At 38.0% G+C, this 10,811-nt stretch overlaps 1 pseudogene; it reads left to right on the top strand.

Annotated features, from left to right (window-relative positions):
* Window positions 1-606: 606 nt before the first annotated feature.
* LOC114175179 (plasmodesmata-located protein 3 pseudogene) lies at window positions 607-1,761 on the top strand (annotated as a pseudogene).
* Window positions 1,762-10,811: the final 9,050 nt, after the last annotated feature.

Raw genomic sequence — 10,811 nt, 5'->3', positions numbered from 1 at the left:
GACTCTTTTTATACAAGTAGAATTTGTATGTCAATGTTTTGAAGTTTCATATGGATTATTGAAGTTTTTCATCGATGTAAATTTTTTATGTTGAAATCCTCTTTGGGTGATTATCTCTCACGTAGTTGATGTTGTATACTGATTACATGTTTGGTGTGGATTTATGTTGCATTTTCTAAAGATTGCTAAATATCTTAATCTGATCATGGAGCTTGTTAGTTTGTTTCAAGTTCACTACAAAAAATTGAGATAAATATGGTGGTTTTAATATCGTAGTTATGAAAAACTGCCATAATTTGCTTTATAATACGACAATTTTATAATTGCCACATTTTGTATGCAAAATATGGCATTTACAAGCGTCATTATACTCCCATTATACATCTTTCTTGGCAGACATCTTTTTCGTGGTGTTATCTTTTCCTCACAATACTTTTTTTTATTCATCTCTCATTTAATTAATTTTTTTATTACCAAATAAAAATTGAATTTTAATATAGTGTTTGTAGGAGACAAGACAAAGTGAAGACAAAACCTAGAAAATCCACTCAATCATCCCCACCCTCAGCCAACACCTAGTTGTTTCCAGAATGCCTCATTGTGACTATGCAGAATGGGCTCACTGGCGCGTACTAATGCCGATGAGACCTCACTGGCTCTGACTGCCATAGCTGCGTGGAACAAATTTCGGACATGCTGGGTTGCTTGTGCGACGACGCGGTTGCACGACGCGAGTCCAGCTTAGTGGGTGCTATTTGAGGTACAAGGTGGTCGGGTTCAAGCAAGTTGCGACGACACAACTGTTGTACAAGGTCTGCGGTGCCCACAAGGTGGTTGATGGTGGGGGGTTCGAGGCGAGGAAGGATACGGCGTTTGGGATGGTGGAGAACGATGTGCAGAGTAGTGGGAACTTGTTCTACACCGGGATTTACCAGAGCCTCTATGTGTTGGGATAGTGCGAGGGTAATTTGGGAAATGCATATTGTGGGGTTTGTATGAGGAGTGTTGGCTACTCCATTTTCGCGCAGTTTATCTTCAAAATTGTTACATCAGTTAGAACTTTTACCCCAATGGAGTTCCCACTTCTTCTTCTTCTTCCCCAAGTTAGTGCACCATTCTTCAATAGTGAAAATAAAATCACCTTTTTGCTGATGATGTGATGTGTGTTGGTTATTTGTTCGATTGATTTGAATTCATGAAATACTTGGAAATGAAACGAAGGGATTTAATGAGTGGGGTTGCGAAATCGATTTGCAAGGCAACATATTTAAGCATAGGATATGGGTTCCTAACATCTGTTTGTTTGAAATTTGTTACCCTGTTATTGTGAGTTTGAATGTGTATTTGGATAAAAATTGGAAAATTAGTTCTATAAATTTCATTGTGAAATTGTGTGATTTCATACTGGTTTTGCCCCACAATGAGAACCAAAGCCTAGCCTATTTGAATACGAATTTGAAACAGGTTTAAGAAACCAAAAAAGGATAAAGGTTGATTCATCATATCTATTAGTGCTAAGCCATAAAAGTAGAAACTATAATCTTTGATTTGTAAGGGGGTTAATTATTATTGCACACCTATTTTTTCAGAAGAAGAGGGTTCTTCTAAACTTTCTTTTTTTTGCTTGTTTTATATTAAAACAATGGTTTGATCTATGTAACAAGTGGCACAGATTGTGCTAGAAATAAAATAAACTATCCATTAACCCAAGTTGCTTCCCCCACGTTGCGTCACCCATGTCTATGTGCCGCACCATGCATCTTACATATGCACATAAATAAACACCACAAGCTTCTTTTGTTTAATTCTAGATTACCCTTTTTCCAAATCCTTAAAAGGGTGTTTTTCATTGTAATTACCTTTTACACACAGAAAAAAAAAACATACTAAAATATGAAACCCTTTCAATATAAACACTCTCATCCTAAAAAGTATACATATTCCTCACAATAAACACTCTCATCACAGTTTGATCCTCCTAATAAGTGAGAGAAGTGAATGTTACATATTTGAGTCTATTCTTCCCATAGAAAGAAAATCCAAACTCCTAACACATATTTTTGTCTACTATCGTATCACTAAAAATTGGTTTGCTTGTTTAAACAATATAAATAAAATTATAGTGACTTAGAACAATACATGGGTCATATATCTATATATCCAAATTAGGCTTATTTAGTATCATATTTTGTAACATCTTAACACTTTTCACAGCCATGCACATACTAGATAAGTAAAGCATGCTTGTAATTGTGCTTATTTTAATACATTTGATATATGATAGACCTGAATCATAATCAGAATATGTGTAACCTAGTATATGGTTAATCATATTATTCGGCACACTTATTTTCATGAACAAACCATATTATGTGCATGGTTGGCTACTAAGAAATTATATGTGCATTCTTAAATTAGATTTCAATATCACACTTATTATAACTCTATACTTGACTAATATTTAAATTGAATTTGGGGTATTTAGAATAAATTAGACTGTAACGGAAAACTCTCATAGGAGATATATATATATATATATATATATATATATATATATATATATATATATTTATATTTTGTAGGTGTTTATTGGAATGATAAGAACAAGATTTACATTTTCAAGTCTCGGGTTTAGCTAAAATGGATGATTCCATATTGGTCTCATGTTCTGTTGTAACAGGAAACATATTTTTTCAAAAAGAAATTATATAAGTTTATCATAATACACATGTGAATTTGAATATTTGAATGGCTTATAAGTTCTTTTTTCTATTATAGGTACCCGATGTTGGAAGTGGTGCTCTATCCATCACTATTGGAATAAGAAGATCAAGCGGGGCAGAAAAGACTAGTTAAGAACATAGCTATAGGAACATAACTATAGAAATTTAGAAAAATGTATGATAATAATGTGTAGGATTTTTTTTTTTTTGGTTTTATTTTTCAATATGCAAACTTTTGGATGGTGTTCCATAATATCAACTTCTTTAATATGAATTACGAATGAAAATATTAATCATTGAAATGTTGTCTATGTGATTTTTTACTTTTCTAAATTTTTATGGAAAGCATGTTAAATAAAAAATGATTTAAAAAAATTTAGATTCAAATTATGGCAGTTGAAACGTCGTGTAACGTGTTAATATAGTGATAATAATGGCATTTGTAGTTGTCGTATTTCGCATTAGAATTCCTTTAAAATAAATAAATTATTATGATTTTGACTATCATTATTTGCACACAAAATATGACGGTCAAAACTGCTATTATTTTCACAGTACATTTAATTGTGGGTGTTGCGACGTTTCACCCAAGACTGTCATATTATTCATTGTCGCGGCAGGATATATGGCGGTACTTGTACCCACCATATGCGCAAAATATAGCAGTCGTAACTGCCATTTTATACTCCAAATAATCATCGTATTTAACAATTTTTTTTGTAATGGTTATAGAATTGATTTCGTTATTAATCCAGTTGGAAATGAAAATGCAATCAGTTGCAACCCTTGCCCCATACAAAAATACTATGGTATATATAATTTCCTATGAAGCAAACATCTATTCATTCTGGCATACTAATAAAGTAGACGAATGGTTTTGCATGCTTTGGAACAATAAACATTTATCTACCTTTCACAAGTGGAAACCACTCTCTAATCTTAGATTCACGTTTTCATTTACTATAAAGCAAACATTTATTGATTCTAGGATACTAATCAAGTAGACAAATGGTGTGAATTTCTTAGATTTCTGTTTTTGTTAGCATTTAGTATGTGGTTAATTTTGGTGATGTAGTTTTGGTTAAATTTGTAGCTTGGCTAATTAAAATTATTACACTTTAGGAATTTTTAACAACTAATAAATGAATTTCATTTTATTCAAAATGGAAAGGAGCATGATAAACTCTTTTTGAACCATTATTAGCATGAATCTCATTTTCTTAATCTGAATTACGTTTTACAATTTTTTGAAAGACAATTATGGTAAAAGCTGTGTATTTTATGAATGAATTGAGAAATTTCATAGTGATTATAAAACTATCAAAACAAATATTTTAGTGGTAGTTGTTGTTAGATGGCTAATGCAAGTATAAGTAGGAATAAGCCAAGTGTCAGTGCCACAAGTTAGCCAAGTACCAGTTATTATACATTAGAAAAATTAAAATTATTATTTTACAAGTGTCGGTTATTATACATTAAAAAAAGTAAAATTTATTATTCTACATCATTATTATTGGAAAGCCAAAAGCCAACTTTTTTTATTGACTGATTGATTTCAAATTATTTTGGGGAAAGTTAAGTCTTAATACAAACAGTCAAAAGATTCTTTTAAATACCTGCTTTGAGCTTCTTCTTTTTTAGTATTCTCATTTCTACATCCCTCCTTCAATTTTTGTGTGCTTCTTTGTTATCCTTGAATGGAATTTTCTGCAGCAATATGTGCTAGGTTTACTAGAGGTGAATTTTGTACCATTCATTTTGAAAATGAGGTAATGTTTCGTGTTCTTTCCCTTTCCTTTGTTGTTTATTTTCAGATTTGTCATTTCTTCTTCGTTTTCATTATTTCTTCTTTTCCTTTCCTTTTTCTAACTGTATTTGTTCAAATAATTTTGAAAGATGGAGAATAAAGGTGTTGTCGACATGATTTTTGCTTCATTTTTTGTCAAAGAAATCCTAGAAGAATGGGTTTTGGTAGATGAATTAGATAACAAAGTTGTGGTTATTTACAATAGAGATGTGCACCGTCCAAGACTTACGAAAGGCTGGTGGGACCTTAGAAAATTTTTTAACATCTCAACATGTCATCTTTAGGTCTCTTTTTTTCATTTCATTATTTTTCTCGAAACATTTTATACTTTTTTGTACTTCTTTTACATTTAACTATTTTGTTGTCACTTTTTTTTCTAAAGGTACGTCGGCTACTGTTTTTTCCAAGTAATAGTTCTTCTAGGCCAATGCAAGGATTCACTTATAGAGAGATTCTACCTTGAAGAGGCAAGGCAAACCATAATTTCTGTATTATGGATTACACTCACTGAAGCACAATGTAGAGGAAGCCATCTGGTAATGTTGTTTTAAATGGTTTTCTCTGATTTTACCTTGCTTAATACCAACTAAAGTGCAATGACTTTTTCTGTTTTAAATTCTATTTGTGAAATTTGTTACGTTCTTCAAACTGAATTTGCAGACTATGTGCGAAAGTGGAAGCTTACATACGTCGTACTCAAGGGAAGCTAAAAGAAGATTAAGTGTAAGATACTCATCTAAAATTCCCCAAAGAGGTCCACTAAGAGTAGAGCTAGGTGGAAGATGTTTTGTAGTGCTCAAGAATTGAAGAAGGGAAATGTTATCGTTTTCCATGCACAAAAGGGGTGTCAGGATGTTGAAATTGATGTTTCTATCAATGACAAGTAATCGTAATATGTTCCAGATCTATTTTCAAATGTGTTTTTAGTATGTCTTTTTGTTATTTGCAATTTAGTTGGTCTTTATCATTTTGAGAAACTCCTTAGAATGTAAGAAAGTAGGGTTAATGCTTTATGTTTCAATTCTATGTTTTATGTTTTTGAATGTGTACAGGGGGCTTATGTACGAAGGAGCTAGTGTATAGAGGAACTGGTACAGAGGGGCTGGTGTACAGAGGAGCTAGTACAGGGAGGCTGGTATATAGAGGAGCTAGTACAGAGGGGCTAGTGTACAAAAGAGCTGGTACAGAGAAGTTGGTACAAGGGTGTTGGTGTATGGACGAGTTGGTATAGAGGGGATGGTATACAGAGGAGCTGGTACAAGGGGGCTGGTGTACATAAAAGCTGGTATAGGGGGGTTGGTGTATAAAGGAGTTGGTACAGAGAGGCTGATGTACAAAGGAGCTAGTACAAGTGTGCTGGTGTATAGAGGAACTGGTGTACAAAGGAGCTAGGAGGAGGGGTGGGAACATGAGAGCATAGGGGGTCAGATATATCTCGGCCTAGCTAGGCAACGTAGAAGGTCAAGTATATCTCGGACCAAGCAAGGGGTGTGAATGTCCTCGCCTAGTGCGAGCAGTGTATAGGCGTGTTGGCAACGGTAGTTCTAGGTTGAGTGAGAAAATACAGCGCAATGTTCGACAATTACGATGCGCCATTGATGAAGAGTTATTAGTAATAAAGAGGTAATGAAGTCAGGGTTAATGGCAGGTACTATAAAGTAAGGGTCTGTGTTTACATAAGGTATGCTTTTGTGAGTTCAATCATCCCTTAGATATTTTATTGAAAGATTCCCAACTTAAGACAGGAAGGGTCTAGGGCACAGACCAATACCAACCAAACAGGGGTGAGAATAGGGGCATCGAGACGTTATCCTTTCATGGATGGGATCCTGGATGTCGAGCTCCCAAGACAGTAGAAGGGACTAACCATGAGTCAGTACGATAGTACCACTAACCCAGAGGAGCACATCAATGTTTTCACCATTTAGGTAGGATTGTACACCTCGGAAGACGCAATCCTTTGTCGTATCTTTCCAACATCTCTAAAAGGCCCTGCCCTCAATTTGTATACGAGACTCCCACCTAACTCGATTGATTCTTTCGAAACGTTGACAACATGTTTCAACATTTAGTTCGCCACTAACAAGCCTCATTGTCTTACCTCCCTGGCCCTCGTGAACATACGCCAGGAAAAGGAAGAATCCTTGAGGGAGTTTATGGAGCAGTTTGCAAAGATTTCGCTAAATATTCAGTAACTTGAATCCAGAGGTGGCGATACACCATCTTATTACAACTTTAAGGCCAGACACATTTGTTGATTGCTTATGTAAGAAGCTTGTAGTTGATCTCGATGAACTTAAGACGAGAGCGACTAAGTTCATGTAGATAAAGGAACTCAAGGAGTTTCACAGCACCACTAGTGCAGAAAATGCCGACCAAAGGTACCCAGAGAAGGACAAGATGCTAGTTGTTCGGCCGGGAAACAGGTTCAAGGAACACAAGCAGCCGAAGTATAACAAATACACGTCTCTCATATCAAACAGGGCGAGAATTCTGGAAGAGGCCCTACAAGATGATCTCATAACTGTCACTATCACTAGAGGCTTTGCAAGAGGCGGCGCATCCACATCGGCTAGGAAAAAGTACGTAAAGGCAATACAAAGTGTGAACATTGTGTCCATATGTCCTCGTAGCCATATGCCTCCAATCACGTTTCGTGATGAGGATTTCCTGGCAATTGACCTATAACATAATGATCCATTAGTAATCTCAATAGAGATTAAGGACTTTGCAGTACGAAAAATGTTAGTAGATTAGGGCAGTTTGGTAGATATCTTGTATTGGAGTACTTTTAAAAGTTAAAGATGTTGGATAAAAAGATTCAATCATATTCGGAACCGATTATAGGCTTCTCGGGATAGCGCGTGGATACCAAGGGCTATATTGATCTTCTTACCAAGTTTGAAAAGGGAAGGGCGACGCGAACGGTGAAGATCAGGTATCTCATATTGGATGCTCACACTTCCTACAACATATCACTAAGGAGACCCTCCCTAAACGAGCTAGGGGTAGTGCTGTCAACTTACCACTTGGCAATGAAGTTTCCATCCACTTGGTGATGTGATTATGATTCACATAGATCAACCCATGGCGCGCAAATGTTACACAAACAATTTTAAGGTAATGCTGAAGTCAACTCCCCGACGACCGGTGCACAATATTGAAAATGTGATAGGAGGAGATGAGGTAGACTTAGACTCTCGTCTAAATGACGAAGTAAGAGTAGAACCAATTGAAAGTACGATAAAATACCAATTTGATAGTGAACATAAGTATACTCACGTTGGGCAAGCCTTTGTCAATGATACGGAGGCCCAACAGATATTGTAGTGGCATTTTGATTTGTTTGCCTGGAGCGTCGCTGACATGCCAGGTATCGATCCCCAAGTTCTAAGCCACAAGCTATCCATTTTTCCTGAGGCAAGACCGGTGGCCCATAAGAGAAGAAAAATTGGAGGTGAAAAGAGGGAGGTGGCTCGAGTAGAGGTGCAGAAGTTGATGGACGCGAGATTCATCAAAGAGGCCACCTACATGACTTGGTTGGCCAACATTGTACTAGTTAGAAAGTCTAACGAAAAGTGGAAGTTGTGCACTAATTACACTGACCTTAACAAAAGCTTCCTTAAGGATACATCCTGTAACATCCCGTCAGGATATTACTGATTTATAAATAAATAAAAGAAATAAATTAAAACCGCGCGCATTTAATAATACCTCATTTTTCCAAAACGCGGGAAAATTTCAAAACTTTATTAAACCATCGAATAAAGTCTATGAATACCAACACCATAATGTTATAAAATTACCCATCAGGGTTTACAACTTTTTTCAAAGGCAATAAAGAAAACATAAGCATTTTCCCAAGTCTAACCCCTCTCCGCGGCTAAGCGTCACCTGAGCCACCTGCATCAACAGAATCTGCTTCCGTGTACCGCGTACACGATCATCGCCACACACACGCAGATAGGATGAGCTTAACAATTAAATCACATATGTGAAGTTACAGAAATATAATCATATAAACACAAGCGACCATACATAACATAAATATCTCACATTGCCCTATTCTTTAATTCCTACCATCTGACTCCCAATCGGATTATTCGTGTTCTACAACGTCTAAGGATTACTTCAAGGTGACTTGCTGCCATACCTATCGGCCACAACCGATAGAGCACGTGCGGGAAAACATGCTACAGATCATACACCGCAACGCCAAGTAGAGTTCCCATATACGAACAAAGCCCGTATTGTCCCAAGACTACCAAACTCGTCAGCCAACAACTGAGAAGGGCAATCTATTTGGACCCATCCGTACTAGCCACAACCAGCACACTCACACCGGCAACACTCGCCAACCCAAGCCACAACTCAAGTGTTCCTCGTGTTCATCCGCCATCCCGAGCCACAACTCAAGAGATGCTATTCCGAGCCACAACTCGAGGAATATCACGTCCTTAACCCCTATCCCGAGCCACAACTCAAGGGATACGTTCCGAGCCACAACTCAAGGAACACCAGCAATCTCACCCTTAAAGCATCACTAGACGCACTATAGATCACAAATTCATAATCAAAACTCAAAGCTGCAACAGTATAAATCGCCTGGCGGGGGACACGTACCGCCAGGCACTGCCAGCTTCCAGACCGCCTGGCGGGTGTCACGTACCGCCAGGCGCTAAGCGCCTCAAAACACATGATCCTAGTCGCCACTGCCCGGCGGTTTCGTCGCCACCGCCCGGGGCCAACGCTCCTAAACGTCACTGTTATTGCTTCGTTCGCCTGGCGGAATATCCCTCTCCGCCAGGCGCCACTCACTCCAGAGCCATTTGTGTATTGGCTATCGCCTGGCGATCTCAACCCCGCCGCCAGGCGCCATATCAGTAAGTTGCACAGTACTATCTTTAGATTGCTCGACCAGAATACACCATGACTCAATTCAACCAACTTCATTATGTAATTTCTTTCTAATCATCTTACACACACTCCCAATAACTTACCCATTACACAAACTCTACACTTCCATTTGGGTTCGCTACCCCTACTTATAAGAGGGTAATCTGGTTTAACTCTATTATTTAACATATGAGACGTACCCTTAAGCATTTCCTACCCCTGTTACCCTCTGATTTATCCAGCTATGAATACAGTAGTACTAGGGCCAATATCTCTCACCATTTTGATAACTACCTTTGCTCTCAGGATCCAAAGCTAGCATTATTAATTAACTTTAAGTTCTCCCCATTCAGTCGTTATTACCCAACACAAAATTCTGATTTATCGAACCTCAGGTTCATTAGTGCGACATTAATTTTTATTCTATACAACCATTACACCTCCAGTAGTTTGCATCTTATCCTTCTGTTCTTTCCAAATCATATAATCTCCTCCCATACTCTCTCCTCACATCTTTCCTCTTCACCCTCCAACTTGCTTTCCAATACAGCCACTACCCTCACTGTTTCACGCGACCACTCACCCAAGTCTCACTGCCGCGAGAGCGCTTGGCGGCACAAAGATTTCTGGGCATTTCCCAGTCTCACAGCCCCTGCGTAATGATCCCCTTCAAATTTGAAGGCTCTCTTATCTCTTTCGCAACCCATTTTCTCTAAGAACCCGATGATAATGTTACTCTGCACTACATAGTCTAATTTCCAACAAACCAGTTACATTATAATTAACTTTTGTAAATCCTAATCCTACCAATCTGCTAATACCCTCACCCTAACCATTTCATTACACTGTTTCATCAAATCAAACCATGCATTTCGCTGGATTACACAAACAATCAAGTTTAATCGTCCCTGGTACCACTCCTCCTCGAGTTCCTCGATCAATTCCCTCCAAAACCCCCCAAAAACACAGAAAGATCGAGCTCAACGGGCTCGTATCGCCTGGCAGGAATTCATCACCGCCAGGCAGTTCAACAGAACGCCCAGAAACATAGTGACAGGTTTGCGTCGCCTGGCGGTACAGGGTTTCACCGCCAGGCGGTTCCTTCAGGAACCCAGAAAATCACACACACACATATGAGCCGCCTGGCGGCTATGTAGAGCCTGCCAGGCGGTTTCTAGAAATTTCCCAGAACCCAGAATTTTACCAGAACAGCAATGATCATTCATCAAGACTAACATATTATTCGAGAAATAAAGTAATAACAAAGTCAAAAGCGGAGACCAGCTCCCCTAACCTGGTTCTCCTTCGCTTAAGCTTGACAATTGTAAGGTTCCCCTTGTGATCACCCACCTTCCTTGCTTCCTCACTATTCAGCGACACAACCC

Source organism: Vigna unguiculata, chromosome 3 (assembly GCF_037176805.1).
Source record: "Vigna unguiculata cultivar grain cowpea cultivar isolate G323 ecotype 2 chromosome 3, ASM3717680v1, whole genome shotgun sequence".
Lineage (NCBI taxonomy): Eukaryota > Viridiplantae > Streptophyta > Magnoliopsida > Fabales > Fabaceae > Vigna > Vigna unguiculata.
Note: the sequence above shows the minus strand (reverse complement) of the source record. Positions and strands in the feature narration are given on the sequence as shown.